This window comes from Dasypus novemcinctus, chromosome 6 (genome assembly GCF_030445035.2).
Source record: "Dasypus novemcinctus isolate mDasNov1 chromosome 6, mDasNov1.1.hap2, whole genome shotgun sequence".
Lineage (NCBI taxonomy): Eukaryota > Metazoa > Chordata > Mammalia > Cingulata > Dasypodidae > Dasypus > Dasypus novemcinctus.
The window spans coordinates 62634892-62652969 of record NC_080678.1 but is presented as its reverse complement, the minus strand read 5'-3'; the positions used below and the strand labels follow the sequence as shown (position 1 = coordinate 62652969).

Sequence of the window (18078 nt, the reverse complement as noted above, 5' to 3'; positions counted from 1 at the left end):
TTTTTTTGTGATTTAAGATATGGTCTCTCCTGGAGAATGAGCTACATGTACTAGAGAAAAATGTGTCTTCTCTCACTATGGGGTGAAGTGTTCTATACATGTCTATACATGGTTTAGAGTATTACTCAAATCTTCTATTTATTTTTTAATCTTGTTTACATACTCTATCCATTACTGAAAGTGGTGTCTTAAAGTCTCCTACTTTTAATGTAGAACCATCTATTTTCCCTTCAAATCTGTCTCTACAAGAGTAATGGAATTTACAATTATCCAAATTGTTTCCTTTACTGGAGGTCTTTATATCTTTATGGCACTTTTATCCACAGTCTAGGATCCCCTCTTTTCAGTCTGAATAGCTCACCTCAGCTTTGCTTATAGGGCAGGTGTAGAAGTAATGAACTTCCTCAGCTTTTGTTTTTCTTTAGACGTCTTAATATCTCTCTCATTTTTGAAAGAAAGTCTTGCTGGATATGAAAGTCTTAGTTGGCAATTGCTTTCTTTCAGCACTTTGAATATTTCAACCCATTGCCTTTTGCCTCCATGGTTTTGAATGAGAAATTGGCATTTAATTTAATTGGTACTCCCTTGTATGTAACATGTCGCTTTTCTCTTTAAGCTTTAAGTATTCTCTCCTTGCCTTTGCATTTGACAATTTGACCAATATATGACAGGGCACATCTCTCTTCAATTTTATCCTGTTTGGCGTTCAATAGGATTCTTGGATGTGCATATTCACAACTTTTGCCAAGTTGAGTAGTTTCCTGTTATTATTTCTTGCAATATTCCTTATGCTGCTCCTTTCTACCTTTCCTCTCACTCTAGGAATTTCCGTATGTTGTGTATTTTTACACTTGTGCCACAGGTTTCCAAGTTATGTTTGCTCTTTTTCTAATTATTTTTCTTTCTGGTTCTTAGCCTGACTCATTTTATGTTGTCTTGCCTTTGAGTTCACTGATTATTTCTTTTGCCAACTCCAATCTACTGTTGGAACCCTCCTGGGAATTTTTCATTTGAGGTATAGTAGACTTCAACTCCAGCTGTTCTGTTTGTTTCCTTTTCAAAATTTCTAGCTCTTTATTGAGATTTCTTATTGTTTATTCATTGTTTCCCTGATATCCTTTAGTTCATGCACTATAAGTTCCTCCATTTCCTTGATCATATTGAAGATAATTTTTTAAAATCCTTGTCCAGTGTGTCCACAGTTTTATCTTCTTCATTGATGTTTTCTGGATTTTTATCATCTTCCTTTGGATGAGCCATCATTTCCTGTTTTTTGTTTGTCTTGTAATCTTTAGTTGCACATTGTCCATTTTAATATTTCTAAATGTGAGCTCTATGATTTAATCTCTGAGCTATTTCTTGAGCTTATATCCTGCTAATGGATACAAAATCAAGTGAACCAATGCACAAAATACCTTTCCATCATTAGAGATTGGCTTTGCATTGGCTGATCTCTCCTTCTGTGTTCAGGCCTCCTAACAAGGTCAGGTCAAGGTAAATACAAAGTACAGAGTCCTACCTGTATTTTTAGGACCTGTGCCATGTCCTGGGCTGGGCTTGCTAGTGTCCTTAGGAGTTTCCCTGTTTACAGGAATTTGTATGTCCTTTCTGTTTCCTAGGAAACTGATCTTCTTCCTCTCCTAGGTGCTCCCATGCAGGACTTAAAACAGGTAAGTCTTTGTCTCAGGCTGTCCAACTTAATTGTTTCTTACCCTGCTTTCACTGATGCAAACTGCTATTACCTGAAAGGCAAATTCTTGGATAGGGGTCAAGCAATAAGAGGAGTTTCCCAGGTCAATCTTCCCTTGCTGGAATAAGCCAGGGATCTACAAAGGGAGTATTGACCAGCTCCACACTGCCCTGGAGAAGGGACAAAGGGGTGGACAACAAGGGTGCCAGGATCTTCTTCCATAGCCTTTTGAAGCTGTGTTTTCTTGATTCAGTACCTGCCCCATGAATGCAACCCTTTATCTGATCTCACAGCATTGAAGAAGCATAAGGTTTTAGTTTTCAGACTGCTAAAGCAAATACCATGCAATGGGTGGGCTTAAAAAGTAGGAAGTTATTGGTTCATGGTTTTGAGGCTAGGAAAAGCTCAAATGAAGGTATCATCAAGGCAAAGCTTTCTTCCCAAAAACTGGTGTTCTGGGCTGGCTACTGCTGATCCTTTGTCTTGGCCTCCTCTGCCACATGGCAATGCAAATGGCAGTTTCTCCTAGCCTCTCCATTCTCTTCCAGATTCCACTAAACTTCAGCTTCTTGCTTCCTATGGCTTCATTTTTCCCCCTCTCTGTCCGAATTGTATTCTGCTTATTAGAGGACCCCAATGATAGGATTAAGACCCATCCTGATGGAGTAGGGCCACATTTTAACTGAAGTAACCTCACCAAAAGACCCTACTTACAAATAGTTCATACCCACAAGAACAGATTACATTTAAGAACATGTTTTTCTGAGGCACATAACCCCAAACCACCACAAATGCTATCTTTAAGTCTCTTCTGCCCCTTTTGCCCAGAGCAGGTTGGAACAATGATTGCCCTCCGAAGCCGGCACTCAGCAATCTGATGTACCTAATCAAAATCATGATCAGGTGTGGGACTGCACATGCCTGGATCTTGAGGAGGTAGGTCTTTATATTCCACCCTGGCATCCAGCAGGCTGTACCAGCATCTGGAGAAGAGTATTTCACTGCTACTTTCCATGAGGTTGGGGAATAGCAACAGTAGCACGGAGGGTGCAATTCACCAGTATTTACCATTATTTACCAGTCTCTTCCTCCCACTCTTCCCTGGATGCTGCACAGTGTTCTCCTAAGATTCTGGAGTTTCAGAACAGTTGATTCACATAATTCCTGCACATTTATTCATTGTTGAGGTGGAGGGACTGATTCTGGGAGCATCTTACTCTGCCATCTGCCTACAATCCTCTATATTTTCTTCTTAAAATAACTTTCTTTGCATTTGCTTCACCTGGTCATGTTTATTTTTATTTGATTTTTCCCTGAAATTTTGAGACAAAATTGTATAGTTATAATAAATTTCTCTCTTTTATTTATGCAGGCTTAAAGTATTTTTGGTATTGGATCCTTATTAATAAAAATTAATTTTGATCTATGTATTTTCTGCCCTTTTCCTTTTTTGCTATTATGAGAACCCCTGTTCCACCATCTTCACATTTGGCTTATCTGTGACAGCTGTGATATATCTTTCTTTCCTGCTCCTGTGTTTTAATGATGTCCTCCTTGGGACTTCAGTATTGGAACTACTGGTGCTTTCAGGGGTTTTTTTCTTGTTTATTTCCTCCTGAAATGCTACTCAACTGCTACTTCACCCCTCTAAAGCTGCTCTGTTGAAGTGGAGGAAAAACCTTTTATCCCACCAAACACACTTCTTTGAAACACTCCCTTTCATACTGAGCTCAAGGAAGAGTTCTAGCCTTGTGCTTTCCAAATCTCCAATAAATTAACTCATATCAATAACACTCTTTAAATTTCTGCCTGCATTCACCTCAGAGGAATTTTACTAACCTCCAAATGCCACCCTGCCCTTCTAGTACTGATTATACTTCTGCCAAAATTCTTCTCTTTCCTTTTCATTTCATTAAATCTGTCACATAAGGCATGTACTCTACTTTGGCAATTTCACTGCATTTCAGTATGCTTGTGAAGTAGAGAAATCCAGTGTAATCAACATCACATAATAGTTGACCAAAGTGAAAGTTACAGAGGTTAAATGACTTGTTAGTGATCATTTGGCCAGCAGTAGAATTGTAACAAAATTTCAAGTCTTATGATTCTTAGTATGAGGATTTTTCTACTATATCATCCTACTTCATCTAAGCACTCAAGAAACCTAGGTTGTCTTCCTTGCTCCATCATTTCTCTGTTTTAGCTTGAGTAGAGTATATGCTCAATGATGTTTCAGTTTCCTTATTTACAAAATTATTATAATAATGAGTTCTAATTCTACTTTAATTATGAGAATTGTTAGTTTGAGTCATATGAAATTCCTAGAATTCAACTATTTTTGTCCCATAAAACAGCAAGTTCATATGGCATATTCTAAATATTCAATTTGTGTTAGGTATTAATATCACCAAAGGGTGCTGAGTTATTCCTGCATAAAAGTATGCTAATCTTAAAACTTTTAAGATTTCCATCTCTTTAATTAAAAAAAGTAGGATAAAATATTATGAAATAACATTGATTACTTTATATCATTATTAAAATATCTTACTCTTTGCTCTTTATCTAAGACAATATCTTGTTTGACAAATTAGAATTTTTCGATATTACCTTTTAGAATGTAAAATGACCTTGTGATAATTAAGACCATTCCTTGTGCTTTTAACAATATTTCAAGTATATTTAAATGCATTTTTGAGTCACTACGACTTTACAAATTTGAAAGATATTGTTATTTCTTGGATTATTTTTGTATTCTAATTTCCCACTCATCTTCATAGAGACAAATCATTAATTTACATTGCTTACCATATAATATCTTTCATTATTACATATGCTGTGATTTCATCAAGCAAACTTGAAATAGACAAGATCTTATCTGATAAACAATTTCTAATATATTTTAATATTTTATATTTAAAATAGACTGAATATTGGGATGTGATGTTGCTTCCTGGCAGCATCTATGAATCAAGTTGACTTTGAACTCACAAATTTAAAGTAACAGATTCCAGCCCTCAATTTGGAAAAGAAATATGGCATGTATCCCTCGAAAATAGTGTTCAATAATCACTTTTGAATGACACAGTCCTGTATTTCATTTTTACTCCTTTAATTACAATATATAGTAACACACTTCTAAGCTCTAGACTTTCAGCATAAATATGAAAAAGAAAGAACATCATTTTAACTCAAAATGTTTTAGTTGTTTTTTTTTCCAAATATATTTTTATTCTGTTGAAATCTCAGTATCTCTCCCCCTTTCTCCCTGCCTCCTTCTTTATCAGAATTATTATAAAATATTCACCTTGGATATATATTTTGGCCTCATCATTAGCAATTTTTTTATCACATTAGCTAAGTAGAGTAATACATATATACACCTGTATGATGTATGTATGTATTTAAAAATATATGTGTGTATCTATGCACCTACTATATATCTTGCCTATTTATCTATCTTTCTATCTATAAATTAACCCTGAAAAAAGCAGAGTTCAACAAATATTTTCTATAAAAGATAAATAGCAAATGTTTTAGTCTTTGGGAACCAAATTGCTCTATCATGGATATGTATCTCTACCTTATAGAGCAGAAACAATAGACAATCTATAAATGAATGGATGTGGCTGTGTTTCTCTAAAAATAAATGTATTTACACAAACACACTGCAGACAGGATTTGACCTATGGGCAGACAGGATTTGCAGACCAATGAAAAAGAAGAGAGGTAATATCTTATGGGATGAGAGCTGATAAAAATGTCAGCAACAAACCTGTGTGGACTGTGAGACTGAAGAGGTGTGAAGGTATAGGAGCAAACAGGTACCTTTCCAAATTTAGGTAGTCTGAGATCTAGAGAACAGGTATTTGAAAGGGATTTTTTATTTCAGTGGAAATACAGATATTTTGGATGATGGAATAAAGTAGAAATGAAGGTGGATATAAATGATGGAAGTTATCAGAAAATAGAGTAAGAAATATGCATAACTTTTAGTTTAATGAGAGCATGATGTAAATGATCTCAAGACTATAAATTAATTGCACTTCTGGAAGCTTCATATATACTTAACCATTCCAAAGTTGATAGTTAAAGACACCAACCTACAGAATGACAAAATCATTTAATTTTGTAACTCACCTCTAAAATTATATTTTTAATCATTTACCTACAAAGTTACATGCTATATAAGAAGGAAAAAATCACAATGATATTATGGATACAGGCACATATTATAAAAAAGGTTTGAGATTTTTCTCTTTTTAATTAACATAGCTGCATTTATAAAGGAGGACTACATAAGTGAATATGAGACTAATAGACCTTATCTATTGTCATGATTTTATCTAATTTTAGTAGAAGAATATGAATGTCAATTCTAAAAATTTAAAATTTTATGTAAACAAAGCAATCAGCATTTTTAGAAATGATTGGAAAAACCAATATACTTTACCTTTTTTTGCATGTCTGAGATAATAATTGTTTGACAATATTAGTACAGTTCCAGGATGAGGAAAAAGGAAAACATGAAAGAAGAAACAATTTTTCTCATGTTTTATTTCTATAAATTGTAGAGCAATTGTATTCTTTGATATGCTAATTATACCCCTATGTTTCAGCTTTCAAGCTTCCTAGTAATTTGTTAAATATTATGTTAATTGAGTCAAACAGGTTTAGTGCCAAAATTTGATTTGGTTTGTGTTGCCAAGAAAGTTTTTGAAAGAAATTATTGCAGAGAATTCATAATTAAACAATAAAGACAATGGTGTTAACAGTTTATGAAATTTAAAATTTATCCCACAGAAAGAACCGTCGTGGATTTTCAGGAGTAACATTCAGACATATCATTAAAATATGGAGGTACATATGTAAAATATATATTCACATGGTAATATTCCTTGTGAATATGTATTATTAAGATACATATTCACATATGTATTACATATATGTAAGCATGTGGTATGTATATATATTATTTGAGTGTATCATACTCTACTTCATTCTAAAGATTGTATCAAGAAGCAAAAATGTTTGAATCTTCACCTACTTTAACCAACTTCCCACTTTCTATTCCAAAAGAAACTAAATGAAATCTAATACCTACTTTGTGTCAAGTGACTACTCTTAAATAAATTATAAAATCTTACAAGGCCTAAAAATGGCATAAGTAGTTTTGTGTTAGAAAATGCAAATTGTAGAACTGGAAATCTATTTAGAGATTAATTGCAGGAATCCTTGGGCACAGGATTGATCTGTAATCCAGATATTAGGCAACAAAATGCTGCTTTACTGAGTGACTACTGAAGGCTGGCCATTAAAAAATGTAGATATTGAGGATACAGGGGAAAGACAAGATTGTGCCATGAAGAAGTTGGTCAAATAATGAAGTTTAGTAGGACAGTCAAGCAAAGAGAATATTTATTAAAAAAAAAAAAGAGTAAGAGTAATAAGGCCCCTGAGAAGGTTACATCTAGAATAATGCTGAGAGACTTTCAGTAGTACAGATAAGGAAGTGGTCTGGGTTGACTCCCAAGAAGATACTAAGATATCATTCTTAGAGCTGATGACCATGTAGTTAAGAAGAACCTAGGAGAAAAGGATGTGTTTTCCCAATAGGTGAGACTGTATGAACAATTTAATAGAGGCCTGAGAGAGAATAAGAATGAGAGGTACATTCTGGAATGAGAAGCTAATTAGTTAAGCTAAAGTGAAGGAGGGGATAAGAGTTTAAAGTGCAGAATTAAGAAGATCCTTTGGTCATGTGGCACATCATTGACATCTTAATAGCTTACTCTTGAAGTGGTAGGACACGATTAGGAAATTTTTAAGTGATGGATCAGGAAGATAACATTAATGCTTTCAGAAGTTGGATATAGAAACAATTTCAATAGATTTTAAAAGTAGATTTGTGTTCCTAAAAATCCGTAATGATATTATTCTCTATATAAAGAATAAACATTCAGAAAACGTATTTAGAAAAATGATCCCATCACAACATGAAGCATAATCAAAAAGTTGTAAAGCTCTAGAAATGAGTATAATAAGAAACCATTATATAATATATGTAAAATATATATAAAAATAGATTTTAAAAATTAGGAAAAAATTGAGAACTAAGAGAAGACGAAAAGATGGGGAAATATCTTCTTGACCTAAATTTATAGATCTAATATTTTACAGATATCAGTTTTCCAGAGTTAACCTATAAATTCCATGATACACCAATCAATATTGATATGAATTTTAATGAAATGTAATAATTTGACTGTAAATTTCATCTGAAAGTATATGTACAAATAAAATAGGGGTAATTTTAGAATGTAAGAAGTCACCCAATATACCTCAAATAATACCATGAAGCTATAGCTATGAAAAATAATAGAAAAGTAAGGTAAACTAGAGTTCAGGTTCTGACTCATGATTACATATTTAGAATATGATAAAGATAACATGTACAGTCAAGAAAGATTGCCAGAAATTATGTGAAAATAATTTCCATTTGGAATAAAAATTTAAAGAGTGGGGGAATTAAAACTCTAGACATTTTGGAAGAAAATGAAAGAGAACAACTTTGAATATTGGGATAACAGACATTATTGTAAATGCTCTCCTTCATATCTTTTATGAAATTGTCACTTAATTCTCTATTATTAACTAATATCCAGCTGTGTATTATGTATGCACACTTTATGTGTGAGTATGTATGTCTAAGTGCATTATGTGAAGGAAATTAAAAAGGATTTTAAGGGAAAAGGCTGACACCCAAACTACATTAACACCAATGCATGCAATTAGTCTAAGAAGAACAAATACCAAACTGTTAATAAGGATTAAGACATTAATCCTTGTAAATAAGGATTAATAAGGGAGATAGACTTGGAGGGTGCCAAACAAATGGGGCATCCTCTTGTTTGATCTTTATGACCTAAGGAAAATATTTTGGTCTGTTTTACTGAAGGAAAATATTTTGGTGCTATAGAATGAAAGGAAGGTTTGAGAATATATTTAAGAGAAAGGAACTGATAACATTTGGTGATATTGTTTGGATGAATAAAGAAGAGGACCAAGAGGGCCTACAACTGAAAGCAGGAGAAATGCATCCAGCATCCACGTCCATGTGGAATCTAAGCCCCCTCTTGACATAGATGTGGAATGGACACAACCATTCTAAGGTTCACAGGATGGAGGAATAGAGTATGGATTAGAGTGGACTTACTGATATTCTATTCATGAACTATTGTGATTAGTAATCAAAGAAAATGTGGCATTGGTGTGGAGAAAGTGGCCGTGGCGGCTGCTGGAGGTAGGGAGTAGAAGGAAGAGATGTGGGGGCATTTTCAGGGTTGGAAATGTCCTGGGTGGTGCTGCTGGGACAGTTACCAGACATTGTATGTCCTCCCATGGTCCACTGGGTGGACTGTGGGAGAGTGTGGGCTATGGTGTGGACCATTGACCATGAGGTGCAGCGGTGCTCAGAAATGTATTCACCAAGTGAAATGACTGTCTCATGATGATGGAGGAGGATGTTGTTATGGGGGGAGGAGTGGGGTGAGGGGTGTGGGAGGTATATGGGGACCTCATATTTTTTAATGTAACATTAAAAAAATAAAGACAAAAAAAAAAAGAAGAGGGAATATTTTGGGATGACTCCCATGCTCCTAGAGTAAATAATTTTTGCCATTGTAAGGCATATGAATATGGGGAAAAGGAGAAAGTTTTGGAATGCAACTGATACATTTCATTTGAAGATATTGAGAGATGTTCTGTTAATATACACATACATACATGCATGTGTATGTGCACATGCACACACACATACAAGACAATGAAATAGAACCCACACTCCCTAGCTGTGTGCTATGGTATGGTGTGGTTTGGCTTTGGCTTCAGGCAAATAGTGCTGGAGGAAGAGTTCTGCCAACTAGTTGTGTGACCTTGGTCAATTTATTTAAATAGGATGGCCATATCATTTATTTTCCAAGGGACAATATTTTTTGTACAGGAGAAAAACGTTGCTAGTAATAATTATGTGGAAACAACAGGCATAAACTTGAACTCTCCTGGGATATAAGTTCACACTATATTTAATACTCTACTGTCATTTTATTCATGTAAACAGTGGGTGATGCTGAAACATATTTTCTAGGCTTGTGAAGGAATTGAATGAGCTAATCCAAGTGAGATCACAAGTATTTAAGAAATATTAACTGTTGTACCTTATCACAATATTTTTCTCTATATTGCCCAAAATAGTGTCTTGTGCATAATACCTGAAAGAATAAACCTGAAATCCCTACAGTAATGCATTTCAAATTCTCCACATCCCAAGTACAAAGATATCCCATCATTGTATTAGTATTTCACTCATTTGTGTTTTAGTTGAATGTGGTAGTTATTGTGAATAGAGCATTCTTAATATAGATATGCTTTATTATACACAGATGATGAATTCTAAAATGTGTTTTATTCAATTTTTTTGGAAATTGAACACTATATTTTTTTCTGATTCTATTAGAGGAGTTTAAGAAATCTGAAATTATATGCGATTATCAATTATGGTTGCTACCGACACCAGCTTTAAGATTCTATCTAGTGCAATGTTCACATCAAGTAATAAAATCATCTATAAACCATTTAAGTTTACTAGAGAAAATTCTCTATTAAAAGGTACTGTGCATTGATTCATTCTGCAAATTTAAGAATAACTTTTGTTTGAGGCTGTCATCCTGCAAAGTAACAGTTTAAATTGGGGGAGGAGAGGAGGGCTGCAGTTCACAAATTGAATTTTCTTATGACTGGTCACAGCTGTGTTTCTAAAAGGAACTGATGGTCAAATTTATTTAGCCATCATGTATTTTTTCTATCGCAAACATAAGAATGCAATGTCAGAGTCTTGTTCTTTACCTCTGATCATTATTCTAAGAAGCTCTATGATAAGTGAGGAGACTTCTACTTTGAGATCATTATTTTAATTGGGGCAAACAAGAGCAGATTATTAAAAGAGTAATGTATAACAAGAGAAGTATAACTTGCTAGTGGATACCCAGTGTCATCAAGGTGAAGAGAAACTTGGACCAAGGCTCTTGCAGTCTTATCAATTTACCACTGATTTTTGGAGATAAGTCCATCTTTCATAAAACTTGGGGTCCTTAACCATTACTTTATACAATGAATTCCCCTTACTATGATTCTTACCTCACCAAGAAAATTTCCAAGAGTAACATTGGCTTCCTATATAGTTTATACTGAGAAAGACTTGAGTGACCAGAGGAGAATTCGCAAATGTATTTCTCAAGGTAAATTAATGAACTGTCATGCTGATATTAATTCAGTATGTGTGGCTAATCCATGAACTGAAAAATTGAAGCACATATTATACTTAGGTAAACATCAGTGGTCAAGTGTGTACCCAAGAAGTCACTTTTGGAAGTATAAACTAGGTGCAACTGTTGATTGAAAACAAGTCACCAGGTGACATTTCTTGCTGGTATTTTTAGTCTCTTCTTTATAAACCTAAATCTACCACTGAATGAGGTGAGAACTTTCAGCAGTCACTGGATGAGGTAAATTTGAGCCCTGAAAATGGATGAATAATGGTACTTCTGGCCAGCTACAGACTCCAGTGCCTGATCAGATGGCAGTTTTTAGAAAGTCTAGGGCTAGTAGAAAGAAAACAGAACAGCCATCAGCAATAAAAATAGCAGTTAGGTTTTGTTTGATAACATAATACTTGATTTATAAATATTTACAGCAAGATTATATATTTATGTACTTGTCAATTAGTGATCAATAGAAATATCTCATTGCAACTTCTTATGCAGAGTCTCTTAGTTATCTTCACATTTCCGAAAGCATGTCTGTTTGACTTAGTTTGGTTCTTATCTAACTGTTTATCTCTTAAGTTCCTAAGAACAAAGACAGTTCCGTTCATTGTTAAAATCCAATATTTTGTTTGCTTAGATAGTGTTTCAATATTTTTTTCCTTTTGCAACCTTTTAATTTTTATTGTCACATTTCTCTGGAAGTGGGGGAATATCTGAAGTATTTATCTTCAATATACTTTTCAATGATAATTTAATAAAATTTAGGCTGTGTTAAAATTAGAAAGGTATTCCCAGGAGGATTCCACTGATTCACAATATATTAGGATTACGTCATATAGTACAGTCAAACTTCACACACAATATTACAGATATGGAAAAAAAAGAACTTTTTTTCTGTTTTCCATGACTGAGCTTATCTACCTCTTGTGTGCAAAAACAAAAACAGTTAACTTGAGTGGACAGAGTAAATTTGTCCATTCAAGTTAATACAGTCTCTTCTAGTTTAAAATGGTCTCTGTAAGTTTTACTCAGTCTCTTTTACATAAATGATCACTCTTGAGATTTTCCACCTAGCCCCCTTTTTTTATCTTACCCTTGACACAAATACACATACCATGACCCACATATACAATATCAGTAAAATTTTATCTTCACCTAATTGAATATGGACCCAAGTAAAGCTTATATAATAACCTAGGCAGAGGAAACAATTTTCTTTTTAATGTTTCTGCTGGCTTACACTGCCATTTGACTGAAATATGGTCTGGTTTTTAGTCAGTCATCTCTGTCTTAATGGACAACTGCTGAAAAGCAAGGTTCTTATAACCTGTACATTCTCTACTTAGATAAAGCTTGATTCTTCATGCCAGAGGGCTAATTATATCCTCTGATTGGCTCTTTCTGCTGATCCTATGCTTCTCAACAAAGTCATGCCTCCTGCTTATTTTTTCTTCAGCTTTTATTTTTATTTTAAACACACATACACACACACACACACACACACACATATATATTTTTCAGGAAGTACCAGAAATTGAACCCAGGACCTCATTACATGGGAAGCAAGTACTCAAACATTAGCTACATTGCTCCCCAATGAGAGTTGGTTTTTTTGTTTGTTTCTTTTGTTTGTTTCTTTTTTTTAGGAGATACTGGGGATTGAACCAGGGACCTCATACATGGGAAGCAGGCAGTCTAACAACTTGAGCTATCTGTTCCCCAACTTTTTTTCTATTTAAGAAACTCTGAGCTTACAAAATAGCCATGTATAATGTGCAGAATTCTCATACATCATCACTCCACCAACACCTTGAATTGTTGTGGAACATTTGTTACAGATTATGAAAGAATATTATCAAATTATTACTATTTACTATAGTCTATAGCTTACATTTGATATATTTTTTCCATATACCCCCTATTACTAACATTGTATATTAATATTTTACATTTGTTCATGAGAGAACACTCTCATATTAGTACTTTTAATCACAAAGAGTAGACTCATTGGCTCTCAGTTTCATCACAGAGTAATGCAGTCTTCACCTCAGTAAATTTTTGAATGTTTTCCTTAGTCCAAAAGAAAAAAATCCCATAACCCCTGTTATGGTTAGGCTATTGTGTCAACTCGGCCAGTTAATTTTGCCCAGTTGTTTGGTCAAGCAAGCTCTGGGCTAACTGTAATACAAGGGCATTTATGGACTTTAGTCACCATTGACTTGACTGTAGTGGTAAAGCATAGATAGCTGATTAGAATTGCATCAATCAGGGAGATTGCATCAGCAATGAGTGATGCTTAACCCAATCAATTGAATCCCTTAAAAGGGGAATTGATTCCAGCATTGAGAGAGAATTTCCCAGCTCATCTTTGGATAGCCAAAGTCTCCCAGAACCCATCAGAACCTTCATTTGACTTTCATTGGATCCCCTGGTTGCAACTTGCCTGTGAAACCTGGACTTGTGCATCCCCATGGCTTTGTGAGAGACTCTTACAGAATCACACACTATTGACAGATATCTATTGTTGATTCTGTTTCCTTAGAGAACCCTGACTAATACAGCTTGGTATTGGGAGTGGTTCTTGAGGAACACAGTCTTAAATCTTGGGTGTCTGAGGTGGTTCTGGGGGTTTTGCAATTATCTCTCTACTCTAATTGGACTCAAGGGTACTGATGACTCCCTTTCCAATACGGAAGAGGCTGCTAACATTCCATGGCACGAGTTGGCAATCAAGATATGCAAAATAGCATCATTGAATTTCCCTACTTTTGCACTTATAAGAAGCAAGAATCTGAGAGTGTTTTCAACACCTTAACAGAGTTTTGTGGAGTCAAACGGTGTAATGATGTTGCTGGCTTCTCCTAGATACTCTGGATACTGTTACAAAGTAAAGAGATGAATTAAAGGCTTCAAATTTGAAACTTAAACACCAAATGGATTATGCAAAAATTTTGATGGCTGCTCTGAAAGAAAATCTTGTTTCCTGTAGCCACAGGCTCAAAATATCTGAGAACCAAACAGACTCTCATTGTACAAGGAGAGGATTTACAATGGAAACTAAAATCTCAACCCAGCAGGGTTTCTGGAGTTAAAGTGAAGACATTGATTGGAAATGAGTGGAATCCAGAGAACTGGGTTGGAGACATATAGGATGATGATGGTATTGATGGAGATTTGGAACCCTGAATTCCACTGAAACTTTATCAAATAAGCCTACCATAGAATACCCTGTCCAGGCCACACCTTGTCAACCTTGTATCATCCAGCCTCCAGCTTGCCCCTGGGAGTCTGAAACAACTTCCAGCCCTGAGGTGGGTACCAGCCAAACTGAAACCTGCCTTGCCCAGACTCTGGCCTGCCCCAGGGAGACTGGACCTCCTCCCAGCCCTGAGGTACATACCATCCAAACTCCAGCATGTCCTGCCCAGCCCCCAGTCTTCTGAGAGGAAACTGTCTTCCAATCCTGCCTGAAGAGATTAATCCTGTCTCACCAGAAGAAAATGCAAGGGAATGCCCTGAGGCCAGTAGTTTGCAAGACATTTCTAATCCTTCTCCTTACCGACCTCTACAAACTCTCTTATCTTCCAGACCTATTACTAGACTAAAATCATAACAAGCCCCCAAAGGTGAAATACAAAGTGTGACCCATGAGGAAGTAAGGTATACTCAGGTATACTCAGAAAGAACTGCTTGAGTTTTCCAATTTATGTAGACAGAAATCAGGGGAATATGTGTGAGAATGGATACTAAGGATATGGGATAATGGTGGAAGGATCAGGCTGATTTTGTTGATATGGGCCCTCTAAACTGAAATTCTGGATTCAACACTGTAGCATGAGGGATTAGAAAGGGCTCTAATAGTTTGTTTGGGTGGCTGATTGAAACATGGGCCAAGAGATGGCTAGCATGTCTGAGGCTGAGATGCCTGATTTGCCCTGGTACACAGTAGAAGAGGGAATTCAAAGGCTTAGAGAGACTGGAATACTAGCATGTATTTACCATTTACAGTTGCCCATACACCCTGAGCATGTACAGAGGACATACCTTTAAACAGGACTGTGAAGAATAAATTTGTAAGACTAAATCCATCTTCACTGAAGAGCTCTGTGGTTGCTCTTCTCTGTTGTCCAGATATTACTGTAGGGAGGGCTGGTTTAGAATTAGAATCCTTAAACACTATGGGGACGATTGGATGATTGGATGTCAGTCTGGTAAAAGTCAAGTATCAGTAGTTAATTGCCAAAGTCAAGGTGGGCATGGCTATGGCAATGAAAGGCAGATGCAAAACAGCACTCAAAATAGTCTGAGTCATGTAGAGTTATGGTATTGGCTAATACATCATGGGGTACCTAGCAGTCAAATCGACAGTCTGTCTATTAAATTTCTTTGAGATTTGTATAAACAGAAGAGCTCTTGGTCTAGTGAATAAAACCCTAACTCAAATTAAAAATGCAGAGAATCACAGCCCCTTAATCAATTCTCAAACTTGAGACAGTTTACAGACCTAGAGCCCCTCAAATGAGGATGTGACCAGGTGCCCCTGTGGAAAAATATTGTTAAACTGCCAAAATCTTACAGTGTTAATCCTCCTTCCACCTTTCCCTAGGGAGACCTATGGCCTTTTACTAGAGTAACTGTGCACTGGGGAAAATGAAATGATTAGACATTTTGGGAATTACTAGACATTGGCTCAGAAGTGATATTAACTCCAGGAGACCCGAAACATCATTATGGTACACCAGTCAGAGTAATGGCTTATGGAGGTCAGACGATTGATGTGTTTTAGCTCAGGTCCATCTCACATTGGTCCAGTGGGTCTCCAGACCCACCCTGTGGTTATTTCCCCAGTTCCAGAATGCATAATTGGGATAGACATATTCAGTAACTGGCAGAATCCCCACATTGGATCCCTGACTTTTGGAATGAGGGCTATTATAGTTGGAAAGGCCAAGTGGAAGCCACTAGAACTGCCCCTACCTAGCAAAATAGTAAACCAAAAGCAATACCAGATTCCTAGAGGGATTGCAGAAATTAGTGCCACCATCAAGGATTTGAAGGATGCAGGGGTGGTGATTCCCAGCACATCCCAATTAAACTCTCCTATTTGGCCCATACAGAAAACAGATGGATCTTGGAGAATGACAGTAGATTATCGTAAACTTAACCAGGTGGTGATTCCAATTGCAGCTATTGTCCCAGATGTGGTATCATTGCTTGAGCAAATCATCACATCTCCTGGTACTTCGTATGCAGCTGTTGATTTGGCAAATGCTTTTTTTCTCAATTGCTATCAGTAAAGACCACTAGAAACAGTTTATTTCAGCTGGCAAGGCCAGTATACCTTCACTGTCCTGACTTGGGGGCAAATCAACTCTTCAGTCCTATCTGAATATTGTCTGTAGGGATCTTGGTCTTCTCTCCCTCCCAAAAGATATCACATTCGTCCATTACATTGATGATATCATGTTGATAGGGTCTGGTGAGCAAGAAGTAGCAGACTCTAGACTTATTAGTAAGGCATTTTTTTTTGAGAGATGATGGGAGATAAATCCAAGTAAAATGCAAGTTCCTTCCACCTCAGTGAAATTTCTAGGTGTCCAATGGTGTGGGACATGTCAAGATATCCCTTCTAAAGTGAAGGATAAGCTGTTGCATCTGGCTTCTCCTATGACCAAAAAAGAGGCAGAACACTTAGTTGGTCTCTTTGGATTTTGGAAATAACACATTCCTCACTTGGGTGTGCAACTCCAGCCCATTTACAAGGTAACCAGAAAAGCTGCTAGTTTTGAGTGGACACTGGAATAAGAAGAGGTTCTATATCAGGACCAGGCTGCTGTGCAAGCTGCACTACCAGTTAAGCCATATGATCCAGCAGTTCCAATGGTGCTGGAAGTTCAATGGCAAATAGAGTTGCTGTCTGGAGCTTTTGGCAGGCCGCTATAGGAGAATCACAATGCAGACCCTTAGGATTTTGGAACAAAGCCCTGCCATCCTCTGCAGATAACTATTCCTCTTTTGAGAAGCAGCTTTTGGTCTGTTACTGCACCTTAGTAGAGACTGAACACTTAACCATGAGCCATCAAGTTACCTTGAGACTTGAGTTTCCTATCATGATCTGGGTATTGTCTGGCTCTCCAAACCATAAAGTTAGGTGTGCACAGCCGCACTCCATAATAAAGTGGAAGTGGTATATATGAGATAGGGCTCGAGGAGATCCTGAAGGCATGAGTAATTTACATGAAGAAGTAGCCCAAATGCCCATGGTCACCACCCCTGCCATTTTACCTTCTCTTTCCCAGCCCACAGCTTTGGCCTCTTGGGAAGTCCCTTACAATCAGTTGACTGAGGAAGAGAAAATTCAGGCCTGGTTTATAGATGGTTCTGCACAATATGAAGGTACCACCTGAAAGGGTACAGCTACAGCACTGCAGCCCCTTTCTAGGACATCTTGAAGCTGAGATGCAAATCCTCCCAGTGGGCAGAACTTTGAGAAGTACACCTGGTTGTTCATTTTGCTTGGAAGAAGAAATGACCAGAAGTGTGTTTGTACACACATGATTCATGGGCTGTTGCCAATGGTTTGGCTGGGTGGTCAGGGACTTGGAAGTAACATGACTGGAACATTGTTGACAAAGACATCTGGGGAAGAGGTATGTTGATTGACCTTTTTGAGTGCAAACAACATGAATAATTTTGTATCCCATGTGAATGCTCACCAGAGAGTAACTTCAGCAGAGCAAGATTTTAATAATCAAGTGGATAAGATAACCTGTGGCTAATGTTCAGCCTCTTTCCCCACCCACTCCTGTCATTGTCCAGTGGGCTCATGAACAAAGTCGCCATGGAGATAGGGATGGACGTTATGCATGAGCTCAGCAACATGGACTTCCCCTTACCAACGCTGACTTGGCTACAGCCACTGCTTAGTGCTCAATCTGGCAGAGACCCATACTCAGCCCCTGATATGGCATGATTCCTTGACGTGACCAGCCTGCTACCTGGTGGCAGGTTGACTTCATTGGATCACTTCCACCGTAGAAGGGGCAGCAGTTTGTTTTAACTGCAATA

At 36.6% G+C, this 18078-nt stretch overlaps 1 protein-coding gene across 1 annotated transcript in view; it reads left to right on the top strand.

Moving 5' to 3' along the window:
* The window catches only part of LOC101441123 (protocadherin-15), a 1917137-nt gene that overhangs the window by 703890 nt on the left and 1195169 nt on the right, over positions 1-18078 (top strand). The gene's annotated exons all lie outside the window — the stretch shown is intronic.